This window comes from Cyanistes caeruleus, chromosome Z (genome assembly GCF_971803275.1).
Source record: "Cyanistes caeruleus chromosome Z, bCyaCae1.hap1.1, whole genome shotgun sequence".
Classification (NCBI taxonomy): domain Eukaryota; kingdom Metazoa; phylum Chordata; class Aves; order Passeriformes; family Paridae; genus Cyanistes; species Cyanistes caeruleus.
This window is the reverse complement of record NC_141732.1, coordinates 57,497,954-57,511,251: the sequence shown is the minus strand read 5'-3', so window position 1 is coordinate 57,511,251 and position 13,298 is coordinate 57,497,954. Positions and strand designations below refer to the sequence as shown.

Genomic DNA, 13,298 nt, shown 5'->3' with positions numbered 1-13,298 from the left:
AAGATCCAATGAAAACAAGAGAGAAAAATTATCCCAAAGGCGGTCCTGCCTTCTCCTATCTGTGACCATCATCACATGTTCATCCTCTCTTATGACCAAGAGTAGCAGGACAATCAAAATTAAATTAATATACCTGCCATATACATACCATAATTCTGCCCATTGCAAGATTATTATCTACAGATACTGCTGCTCTTTTACTCACATGACTCTGAAATAATACTGATCAAAAATACTGAAGACAGATGGATGATTTTCCCATCTTCTTTTGTACAAGAAGTAGTTTAGCATCAGTTAGTACTTAATAGGACTAAAATTATACAGATACATTTGTTTCAGCAGGTCAACAAAACCTCCCTGAAAAAATTGTTCTACCCAGGACAACGAAAAAGAAATAATCAGAGGTACAATTTGTTCTCAAAATGAGTGAATTCATTGAAACTCTAAGAAAACTCCTGGTCTTTGTCCCTGAAAAAAATACATTCTAACTCAAGTAACTAAAAACTCTGGCTTACTCTGGAACAATTTCATCCACAATATGCCTGCAGAGCTGTATACAGCAAAGGCACTCAATTCTGTATCCACAGGGTGGTCAGACATTTTTCTAGAACACTTTCTTTACAGAGACTTTATCTCCTTTTCCTCACCCATCTTTGAAAATTGCCAATAGTCTACAATCATACATACTTTTCCTCTTGTCCTTTGGGTCCTCTCTTTCCTTCCAATCTACTCATTCCAGGAATCCCCTGAAAGGTGAGCTTGGTTTTGGTTTGGGGTTTTTTGACCTATAATCTCTCAAACTTATCTTTAATCAAATAACAGTTCTTTACAGTTTTTCAGCCTATCTTGTAGACTGAAGCAAAAATGGGGAATAAAAATAATGTTGTTTGGGTTTTATTGGCACTGTCTAGGTATGTGGTGTTCCACAGATTACTCAGTTACTGCCAAAGCCTAGTTAATCTGCAAGTCTGGCTGCTAGCTGTTCAGACATCCTGATTATTTCAAATTTCCTATCTTTGTCCCTGGAGAGTATAGAAGAGTCTACACATGGAGTTTTTGAGATCACCACAAAGGCTCCCACCTGGTGGAGGTTTTTAACACAGTATGATATTACACAGCGCTTACAGAAGAGTGGCAACACTCATCATGCATGAGGCTTATGCAAGTTCTCTGCATTTGCTTTGGCTTTTTATACAGGTGACAGAGTGAATAGTTTTAGGACATGGAATGTCTCCTTGTAAGGCAAGTGGAAATTGGTAAGTTTGGAGAAGGTATATGTGCTTATTTCTTAGAAGGGGACAGAGATGGGAGTGAGCTGTGTACTACATGTTTGCTTAGCCTGCAGTGGTCCTGAATTACTGGATTCTATTACATCTGTTTTAATCACTTGGAAGCTGTTGTTTACTGCTGATTTCACATTTGCAAAGTAGTAAGGCATGTTTGGCCATATGACGAGCAATGCAGTAAGAGTATTTGTGCTGTGTTGATCATTAAAACAACTCCAAGATGATGAACTAACTCATTCAGCAAGAACCCCTCACCTTGCAGAAGCTCTAAAAAAAGAGACACAGAAAAAATAAACACACAAATAAACAAACCAGCCAAAACAAATAGGAACATGAGAATTAAAGGCATGGCTAGCTGCATGAAAGCCCCAAATCTCTGAAAGGACTATTTACAAATTCCCAGTAATACTGCTATCTGAGCATCCCCTAGTGGCCGAGAATGAACAGGTCCAGAAATGAAAACACCATCCCACAAGGGGAAGAACGCAGAAGAACAAAATGTCCCACTGACTTTGTTTGGACAATTGATCACTGTATGCATGTTCTCATTGGAAGACGGGAACAACTCAACATTCAAAGCAATTTAGTTATTTATCTTTTTGTATCATGTTCCCAGCATTTCCTTAATTTTTATGTCATCTGACTGCTAAAAACATCTATTCATTTAAAACTCTTCTAGGAATTTGTTGTAAACTAATTATCTTTGGAATGTGAGATTAGAATCAAATGAAAAATATTAAGACAGTATAAAAATACTGGAAGGGAGATATGGAGGGAACAGAAGTCAATTTTGAACTGCTTTCCAATATACTGGTGGTATCAAAATCTTTATCTTTTAACTTAATTGCAAACTGCAAATTGCATACTGAATTTATTTGGTTTGAATGCAAGGCTATTCACTATTTGCGCTTGTATTTAACCTGGAAAAAGAGTGGAGTGATCTAATGTCAGTGCTCATACGTCATAGCTTTATAGTTCCATATTTTTCAGGAAAAAAATAAACTTAATTTTATATCAGTAGATATTTTTACATATGTACAGAATATGTTTCAAGTTTGCTCTTTTCCATAATTATTTGACTTAAAGTCTGTTATCAGTTGGGTTCAATACTCAAGAAGTGTAAAAACAGTTTACTGTTTGCCCTGGTTTCAGCCTGGGTAAATTTCTTCTCAGTAGCCCTGACAGTGATGTGTTTTGGATTCCCAATGAGAATGGTCTTGATAACACACTGATGTTTTGGCTTTTTACTAAGCCCTGTTTATCCTAAGCCAAATACTCTTTTTTCCCTTTGTCCCTTGCTCTGCCAGTGAGGAGATAACTAAATAAACTGGGAGGAAGCATAGCTGGGACAGGTAACCCAAACTGCCCAAAGGGGTACTCCACATCACAGAACCTCATGCCCAGTACATAAACTGGGGGGAGTTACTCAGAAGGGGGGCCAGACTGGGAGGGGTGGCTTGGCAGTGGTCATTGGGTGTTCAGCAATTGCAGAGTGCAGAACTTGTTTTTTTCTCTTCTTCTTACCATTACCATTATTATTATTATTAACCACTATTATTGTGTTTTACTTTACTTTCAATTATTAAACTGTTCTTATCTCAACATACAAGTTTTATTTCAATTTTTCTTCCCATTCCACCAGGGTGGGATGGGAAGAGAGTGGGGCTTGAGGGAGTGGTTGTATAGTGCTTCAAGTCCACTTGAACTTAAAAACACTATTAAAAGAAAAAAAAAAAAAGGTAATCTGAGATAGCATGAGACCTCTTTTTCCTATGGAAATCTCATATATTTACCATATTCTTATATTCTCTTACCTCTTACCTAAGTTTCCCACAGCAGAAAAAAAAAAAAATCATGCATATATTGCTTGGGTTCCTACGGAAAACAATTATGCTCTCAGGCTTATAGGCTGAGAAGAGAAAATGGAAAATATCTTACATGCTGGATGAAAAGCATGGACTATGCTATGGAATAACCCTCCTAACTAATTTAAAAATCCAGGGCAAAATATCACTCCAAAATGGTCAACAGCCTGGAGTATGGAGATCTAAATGCTGGAGTGTTTCAGACAGCTCACAAAATATCTTTACTTCCTTGCTCAGAGTCCTCAATACAGGTCCACTAAAAATGCGAATTCTTTCTTAACTAGTTATCTACTGAGAGAAAAATGAAAGAGAGAGCCCTAGCATGTGTCTAGTTACCAATTATCTGTTAGTTTCTCATCTTCTCCTTAAATACAAGAGCTAAATAATTTATACCTTGATTATAAGATGTGTAGCAGAGGGGTCATTTAAAATCTTTGGTGGAGCATGTATTTCAGAAATACAAGCAGAGAAAAAAATCTTCATTACAGTTAAAATGGATTTGGAAGAGAAACTACTCATATTATAAAGGCAGCCATGAAAAATGTATTGAGAGCAAGACACTGATCTGCATTTACCCCACTTTGCATTGGTGTAAGCCTGCTGCCTTTGAAAGACTTTCTTTCCCTTTACACTCCTCCAGGTGAGATGAGAATCAGGCCCGCAGCCTACCTGCCCACCCTTGCCATGATGATGATGAGAATGATAATGAAAAAATTAATGAACCTGGAGTCAGTATTAAAAATTGCTTGCACCTAATACTAATTTTCTTCATGGCTGTGAAGCCCTCTTTTTGATGAGAAGAAAAACAGAACAGTTACCAGCTGTTCATATAATGACGAACACTAATAAGGGAAGACATGCATGTTAATGAGCTGGGGGAGGGGAAGCAGAAGGGGCACTCATTATTGCAGCTGTAAGTGCAAATCCTTCCTTGGAGTACTTTGGAAATCTGATGGCATGTTGGCATGTTACGCTGGCAAATAGACTTGAGACTGAAATCAGCCCCAGGTAAAGAAAATAGCACTTACAAAGTCTACTTTCAGCTCTGGCCAGGAGATCAGCCTGTCTTTCACCACACTGTTAATGGTATTAGGACAGGTATTCTCACCACAAGTCATTTTCTAAAAAATTATTATTGCAGTCACAAATCAACAGTTAAACTGAGATGACCTCATGGGTCCAGCAGAGAACAACAAGTAAAGAGAGATGTGTGGATCAGAGCTGGTGGGAGAATAAGGATGCCCTTTGTATTGTCTGGTCTGTATATCACACAAACAAAGCTTAAAGGCTTATCTGCATGCAGAGTTGTGGCGTCTTCTTTCAAAGAGGTGATTTAAACCTTTTAGTTTTTCCAGTGCAAAAGTCAGCAAAAATCAGTCCTCCTTTAGTTTAAACCCAGTATTTTCATCAGGTTTGGCTCAGAGAAGCACAGACTTATACTGAAACAAGCCATTCAGCCCAAAGCAAAGTCTGCATTTAGGCTTACAGTACTCTAATTAGCCCACCTCAATTATGTGAAGACAGGACCTGCTGCCAGGACTCGTAGGCATAACAGACATCAGGCTACCATATGTGCAAATCTCTTGCTTGGAATTCACTTCCACTGAATTTTCTGAAAGCAGTCTGAAGAGGAATTAGGTTCTTGCAGGACCTCAGCAGCCTGAGTCCTGGCATCTTTATTAGAATGTACATTTGTTCAGTTTGTTCACACTGAATGATCTTGGGAGGTTAAATCATCAAAACTGAGCAATGCAGATCTGGAGAATGAGGCCAACCTTAAAGAAAACCATGCTCCAGAGCTTTTGACCTGTTGAGGATTGCTTGGCCATGTTCACATGTGTCAATCCACATATCCACAAATTATAGTGTTACATAGCTAGAGGTAACATTGCCAATACAAAGGACAGTGTTTGGTGCAAAACCACAATACAATAAAATACAATAAGCGGTGTAAAACTGCATGGCAGGATCTATGCTGATTTATATCTAATCTACATCTATACATTAAAAATGCCTTTGACTTTCTAGATGTGCAAATAGGTCTTGATAAAAGCTTACTTACCAGGCTTTTATTTCTCAGTAACAGACATGGCACTTAAATCAGTATTGCAAGTTATTATATCATCCTCTATGTTGGGCTCAGATTGAACAGAAGCTGCTGGAGACATGTTCTTTCTTGATTAATATGAAGGTAGTATTTTTCTTTTTTCTTTTTGTTACTGTTATAGCTGTGTTTCTACAAGAAAAATGTATGCTACACAGCAGTCAGCACTTCTCAGCAGGAAAAATTGAGACCAAGAACACAGAGATCTATGAAATCAGAGATGAAATGGAAAACATGAACGAGAGGCATAAATTAGAAAAATAATTTAGAAAAAATCAATTTCCTAGTAAGTTCCACTTAGTCTCACAGAATACACGGAAATGAAATGCAAAACAGGGAGTCCAACTCCATCAAGACGTAAAGGTTGCACAGTATGGAGGTCAGTGGCATCATGTGAATTCATTTAACTCTGAAAAAGTGTTTAGAAAAGTAAGTTCAGAAAAGTAAAGGTTTCTGTTGCTTTTGCAAATCCCTGAATTTAAGAGATGTACCGATAATAGGATGAGGTGCATGGTAAAAAAAGCACACCCAAACACAAGTGTTCTATAACTCACAGTTGAAGGCAGAGGGCACTTCAAGAGGTGATCTGACTGACTCCCTACCCAAGTCATCCAACAACATTACTAGGTTGCTCCTGTATATGCTCCCTGAAGCACACAACAGCAGTTAGTATAGGGCAGGAAGAAGCTCCTGGACATCTACTCTTCTTGGAAGCAGGACCTTGTACAAAACATGAACTCATTAGCGACAGTCATGCAAATTTGCTATAATGAATGTGCATTCTGCTTGGAGGTTCCATGACACCCATGAAGGTGAAAAAAAATCCAAATCCAGTCATCTTGTGCTTCACATTAGACTCATTCATACTAGTTTCTTCCCTCAGAAATTTGGTAGACAACTGGTTGTTATTCTCCTCAACACCATGCTGAAAACTCTGTCCATGCACTCATCTCTTTTTTTTTTTAGGAATTAATAGAACAAATTCTTTAGCTTGTCATCCCAACTATGTTTTCAAGTTCTCTAGTCATTCTTGCTATGCTCCCCCAGACCAGTTCCAACTTCTGGCACAGTAGAACCTGAGAGGAGGGCATGCACAGACAAAGAGGTTTCTGAAGAGCAAATAAATGCTTAGATTATTTATATGAAGGTCTAAGTAATCAGAAAACCCACTGCCATTTCTTGGTGAAATCAGCCTTTCCAAAATTTCTAGTACTCCTCCTACAGGTAGAAGAAGGGCTTTCATCATGAGGGCAGAGATGTATATGTCACTTTTCCAACCTGAGAAAACCTAGGTCTCATGTCCCTCTGACCATCAGCCAAATAGGCAGCTGAATTTTCAATTGTGACTGCAATTACAAGGAATATTGAAACCACCAGATTGGTCATAACAGATTCTCTGCATATCTTCAGGGTGCCTCTACCTCAACAACCTTTAACAGGCCATGTCAGGCCTGTTTTCTGCTCCTGGGAGGTGTTGTATGGGTGTGTTCCTCTGTGACATTACTCTGATCATAATCCCTACTTAGATGGCCATGCTGGATATTAAGTGGTCTCCACCTTTTGCACCCCTGGTGATAATATCAGTGCCCTACAGGAAAAAGGCAATTGTATGCCAGTGGACAGCTAAAGCATGATCATTTTCGACATGAAACAACTGGGAAAAGCATAGGGAAAGTTTGGCACGTGAAATTTATCCAATGGAAATTGCAATCCTTAAGGCTGAAATTTGGTCAAAGTCTTCCACGTGTGTTGAATGCCTGATGGAAACTTTAACAGTCCAAAGATCTTGGACTTTCACCTCTTCTGGAAGACTGTAGCACAGTAAGACATTGACCATGTAATGAATGTTAAGAGCTTTCAAAGACTGGTTTTGTGCATCAAAGCACTAAAGCTTCTTCATAGACTTTACGTATGTCAGTTACCAACATGATGGTCAACATGGCTTCACTAAGGACAAATAATGCCTGATAATTTTGGCAGCCTCCAGCATCAGTGGATAAGGCAATGTCATATAACTGGAGCTGTGCAAAACGTTTGATGCTTCCATGCACACCTTTGGCTATAGAGTGGAGAGACCTGGATTTGACAGGTGGACCACACAGTGGATAAGGAATTGCCTGAACGGTCCTGCTCAAAGAGTTGAGGCCAATGCCAGGAGTCCAGTGGAGAGGAGTGACGAGTGGTGCTCCTCAGGGGTCTGCACTGGGGCCAGTATTATGTAACATCTTTGTCAGGGACACAGACAGTGGGATCAGGTGCACCATCAGCAGCTTGGCTGATGGCACCAAGCTTTGTGGTGTCATGAGGGGCCTCAACACATGGGAGGTGCCTCCAGCATAAGACATGAACCTGCTGGAGCAGATCCAGAGAAGGGCCTGATCAGGAGGAGCTGTAGCACCTCTGTTATGTGAAAAAGATGAGAAAGTTGGGGTTGTTCAGTTTGCAGAAGGGGATATGTCCCAGTACCTAAGGGAGACCTCCAGAAAAGATGGGGAGGGTTTTTTACATGGAGTGTAATTATAGGACAGGGGGAAATGGCTTTGAACTGAAAGAGGATAGTTTGTATTAGATACCTGGAAGAATTCGTTACTTTGAGTGCATTGAGGCACTGGAAGAAGTTGCTCAGGGAAGCTGTGGATGCCCCATCCCTGGAAATGTTAAAGGCCAGGTTGGATAGAGCAACCTGATCTACTGGAAGGCTTCCTTGTCCATGGCAGAGTGTGGAACTAGATCTTTAAGGTCCTTTGGAACCCAAACTATTTTATGAACCCATGATTCTATCACTTGAAAATAGTAGGTAGCAGATGTGCTTACATTTTAAATCACAAAAGAGTCATTAATTCAACTGCTGCCGCCACTTACTGCAGCTTCTTCAGCCTCATGTTCATGCACTGGTTTTAAGTGTGCTGATGTTGAGTGCAGACCAGACAGCATGGGAATCCCAGTGATGAAATGGGTGCACCCAAGGAACAATATGAGATTTTTGCTGCAGGTCAGAAGATGTGAATAGGAGACATGACTGCGAAAAGGGAAACAGAAGGCAAAAAATCTGATCCAGTTGCTTTCTTGCTAAATCTATTCTGTCCTGTGCAGTAAAAGCTAGGGACTCTGAGAGTAAAGAGGACATGACAATATATTTATATATTAAATCATAAAGCAAGAAAACTTCATTGAGATCACAGTTTTAGCAACATGTAGTTAAAGCAGTCAACAACTGGAAACTACAGTTCTTGCATTTCTGCAACACTTGAGGGCCTTAGAGCAATGATAACAACATTCTCTTCATGTTGATTTTCTTTGTGAAGTATCAGTGTGCTCAGACATGTTTTGGCTTTGGTTACTATCTCACATTCTGAGGATCTAGGACTAGGAATGAATTTCTATTCTTATTAATATTAGGATAAATTCCAAGTAACTGCATTGAACTCAAAGAGGTGTCAACATTAAAAATCCCCAATAAACAAACAGATGCAACCATCAATGAAATAATATCCCATTGTTACATAATCAACAAAAACTTAAGAGTGGCAACTAGCTGGTGAAAAATAACATTCTGAAAGCCTAAAGTGAAGATTTGTATCTTTACTTTGCATAAAAGGATTTTTTACTCTAAATGAGCCTTATGGATTCAAAAATACACTTTGTAAAATCATTCCTAACTGTCAATTGAGTCACTCCAAGTGAAGCCTGTAGAAAAAATCATGCCACTGCAGCTGTCAAGAGTTAGGTATTTCAAGGTTCTAGAATATTTTTAACTGTATGTAGAAAAATATAAGACATGGAATTATCCAAAAGAAATACACACAATCTGAAAAGTGCAGTGTTTTCTAAATAAGCAAGTATCCTGACACATGTAACATTGCTGCAATTTGGCCAGCACTATGATAACACAAACTCTTAGTGCAGCTGTCACCCAAAATGCTGAATCCAAACAGCCAGTAAATGCTTCGTTTAGGTGAGCAAACATAGGGGATCTAAATCAATGACAACAGAGAGATCTTCCTTGGCTAACTGCAGCAGTGCAACACACATAGCTGGCAGGAGGATGGTGCCGCAAAAGGAGAACACATTTTCTCAGTTTGGTATCATGTTCCTGTGAAGTCTGATATAACCATTTTAAGTCACAAAATGAAATTAGTTAGAGCATAGCGCTAATAATGCCAACGTTGTGGGTTTGATCCCCATATGGACCATTCACTTAAGTGCTGGACTTGATAATCCTTGTGGATCCCTTCCAACTCAGAATATTCTGTGATTCTGTGAAATTTCTCCTCCAGCTTGAATTGTTAGGCATGTGTATTTGTGTGTAGACTTCTATATCAACAATGTATTCAGTTTGCATGGACTGATTTTGGTAACAGGGGAGCTAAAAGATGTGGCTTCTGTGAGAAACTGCCAGAAGCTTCCCCCATTTCTGACAAAGCTGGCTCAGAGATGGACCCACTGCTGGCCAAGGCTGGGCCAATCAGAAATGGTGGTAAGGTCTCTTGGATAACAGATTTAAAAGGAAAAAAGTTATTGTGCAGATGTAGCAGAGTGAGAATGTGTGGGAGGAACAACTGTGCAGTGGAGAAGGATGGGAAGAAGATGACCCAGGCACTGGAGCTGGGATTCCCCTGCAGCCATGATGCAGCCCATGGTGAAGCAGCTGTGCCCCTGCAGCCCATGGAGATCCATGGTGGAGCAGAGTTCCACCTGCAGCCTCTGGAGGAGCCCCACATCAGAGCAGGTGAACACCTGAAAGGAGCCTGTGGAACTTGTGTTGGAGCACAGACCTGGCAGGGACCAATGGATCCACAGAAAGAGGAGCTCATGCTGGAGCAGGTTTCCTGGTAGGACTTATGTCCCTGTGGAGGACCCATAATGGAGCAGACTGTGCCTGAAGGACTGCGCCCTGTGAAAAGGGACCCAAGCTGGAGCAGTTCATGGAGAACTGTTGCCTGTAGGATGGACTCACATTGGAGAAGTTTGTGGAGGACTGCCTCCTATGGGAGGGACCCCACACTGGAGCAGAGGAAGGACTGCTCTTCCTGTGCAGTGGCAGGAACAACTTGTGATGAACAGACTGTAACCCCTATTTCCTGTTTCCCTGCACAGGTAGGAAGTAAAGCTTGGAAAAGCTTGGAGGGAGGGATGTGGGGAAGGAGTTTTTAAGATTTTATCTTACTCCTCATTATCCTGCTCCGATTTCGTTAGCAATCAATTCAATTAATATCCCCGTGTTCAGTCTGTTTTGTCTGCAATGGTATTTGGTGAACAACTTCTCCAGGTCCTTATCTCTACCCATGAACCCTTTGTAATATTTTCTCTCTCCTGTCCACTGGCAGAGGGTAGTGAGACTGCAGACTTGGTGGGTGTCTGACATCCAGACAGCATCAAACCACTACTTTGTTCCTGCCATATCTAACACAAGCATTTTGATTTCTCCTCCAGCTTGAAGAGCTAGGGCATGTGCATGTGTGTGTAGAGTTCTGTACCAGCATCCAAGTCATTATCTATTTAGTAACACTGGCCTATGAGCTTCAGCAGTCAGATCATTAGGTGATGGCATCCATTGTACACTCACTGAAGTCATGGTGAAATCCCAGTTGAGGCTCCTACCCTTACATTCCAGAATCTGTAGGTTCCTCTTCTGAGCTGTCAAACCCAGCCACACTGTCTAGTGAACAGAAACTTGTTTCTTTCAAAGCAAAATAAATAAAAACTATGGTGAACAAAATGACATGACTCATTAGTTAAAATCCCCCAAGGAAACACACTCTTTAACTAAATCAGTAGTGGCAGCTATTAATAATCCTGCCAGCTGCTACAGGAGGCCTTTGAAGTGTATTGAGATCTCAACTTAAAGGTCTCCTGATAACGCATTTACTGCAGCATTTTAAAAATGAGCCTTACACTCAGTTAAGCCTTCTTAATCTTTATTTGTAATGACTAAAGTGATTTATCTAGGCTTCAACAGTTCGCTAGTTTTAATGGTGCATACTGGGAATTGGCATATTACTGTAGCCAGGTGTCAGCAGTGTCTAGGGGAAAGAAAATGCTTCACTGAATGCAAGCCACAGGGCAGCGAGGAAAGAGGTGAGGAACATGTCACATTTTGTAGACAGTTGTTTAAACATTTTTGCAATGTTCTACCGTCACTCAAATAACTCCAAATAAGCATACATAGCTTTTGCAGAAGACCTGAGGAAGAAGGAATGCAGCAGCTTGTTCACAAGTGTGAACTTGTTCCGAAGTGTGAAAGGTTACAGCATTAAAACCACATTCCGTTTTCACTCAACTCTGGCTGCGGCAAAATTCAACGTAAATGGGCATTTGAGCAAGCAAGGTGCAGACTTCAATCGTCATCCTAATGGTAGGGTGTCTGCAGGGTGCCATATGTACAGACACGTGGGAAAACAGGTCAAGTTGAAAGTCACAGTCATCTTCTGTGTGTATTTTTCCATCAAGTCAAAGCACAAAAAGAGCATCTCAGTTTGAAATAAAGCTCCACATATTGCAAATTCATCAGAAAATGTATTTGTCTTTAAATACACTAAAGATATACAGTGGACAAAGCCATTTTAAGGAACTTGTGTACTCTGAGCAACTTCCAAGTCAAGTCTCTATTGTTTAAAGGTGAAAGTCTCAAATGAAGCATTTATATGGTAAAATGAAAAGTGGAATTACTGCATAAAAAAAAATTCCTTTCAAGAACATTCCAGTTATAATTATACTCTCCTTCTCATCAAGTGCTTAAAAAAGATCTAAACTGCTTGACAGGGCACTTATCCACCGAGTTATATGGTGCTCAACCTGAACACAGAGAAGCCCACTTCTAGTGCCCCCTGGTTACCATGTTCACATCCCATTGACTGTGTGATAGGTATCAACTGCTCATGGTCAAATAACTTACCCAGACAGAAGCTCTGCTCTCTCACGTCAATCACAACCAAAAAAATGCAAACCTCTTGGTCAACACAGCTCAGAAAGTCTCTCAGAAATACTTCCAAACAGAAAATACATCACAGATATGCCTCAGTGGGACTTTTCCTGCCAATGTATTTGTGGAGGATGAGAGTACCTACACTACACCGTCCAACCATCCATTTATAGATAGTTGCCTGCAGACCTGCCTCTGAGCAAATGTTTGGGAACACCAGGACTTTGCACAATGTTACACAACAAAGAATGCCTCCTTAAAAAACATGTGACAACATTTAAAAAAACAAAATGGTCCACTGCTGTGCCACTTACTGATTGTATCACTTTCTTTTTTTAAACTTATGTTTCTTTGTTATGCTCAGTAGAGGAATATTGGACTTGCCAACCTGCCAAGTCATTTCCAAAACTCTGGTTTAATCTTTACCATTCTGACTCATAACATACTTATTGTTCTTGCAACTTCTGTAGGATCATAAATCCCATGCTTAGCTGGTGAAAGGCAGAGTGGTCAGCAGATTTTGCCTTGCTGGCAAGCCTTCAACTGCCCACTCTCCTTAGGCTTTTTGTTGGTTTTCTTACTATTGTGAGTTCAACACTTCCTTCTGCTTGCCTAATATGTCTACGGCCTCTCCCCTGCAATATCCAAATGTCAATCAGTTCTTCATTGCACCTTCTGTGGTAATAACGGAGTTGCAAAGCAGCTGAGGCTGGAAAGAACCTCTGGTGATCATCTTGTCCAACTCCCTGCTTAAGCAGGGCCACATAGAACTGGTTGCTTTCTAAATACCTCTGAAAAGGGGAAAATATAGTATTATTTCCAGTGCATAGCTAAAGAATCAAACTGAAAGACTAGGGATTTGCCAATGAAGTTATGGAAGAGAACCTATAATTTTGATTCACAATAAGCCTTACTCAACATCACTGGGCACTTTAGACTATTCCTCCCTGGTGGTGGTACAGGCTGAGTAAAGAGGATAAAAGGCTGTGAAAACAAGCCCAGTAAGCAATCTGATTGTGGCACCTCAAGTGTCACAGTTTTACTTAATCAGCACATTGTATTTTGATGTGTAGAAAGCAGCTAAATGAAATCTGATTCTCTAGAAGAAAAAAATTAGCCAG

General features: G+C 40.2%; 1 protein-coding gene across 6 annotated transcripts in view; it reads right to left on the bottom strand.

The window, feature by feature from the left end:
• Positions 1-13,298, bottom strand: part of PDE8B (phosphodiesterase 8B) — a 98,496-nt gene that overhangs the window by 84,485 nt on the left and 713 nt on the right. The window contains exon 1 of one of the 6 annotated variants that reach the window (XM_086869218.1): positions 688-755. The exons of 4 other annotated variants lie outside the window; for them this stretch is intronic. The gene's annotated coding sequence lies outside the window, so the exon portion shown is untranslated. Of the gene's footprint in view, positions 1-687; positions 756-13,298 lie in introns of those variants that run through there. One more of the 6 variants, XM_086869221.1, reaches the window with a different exon arrangement.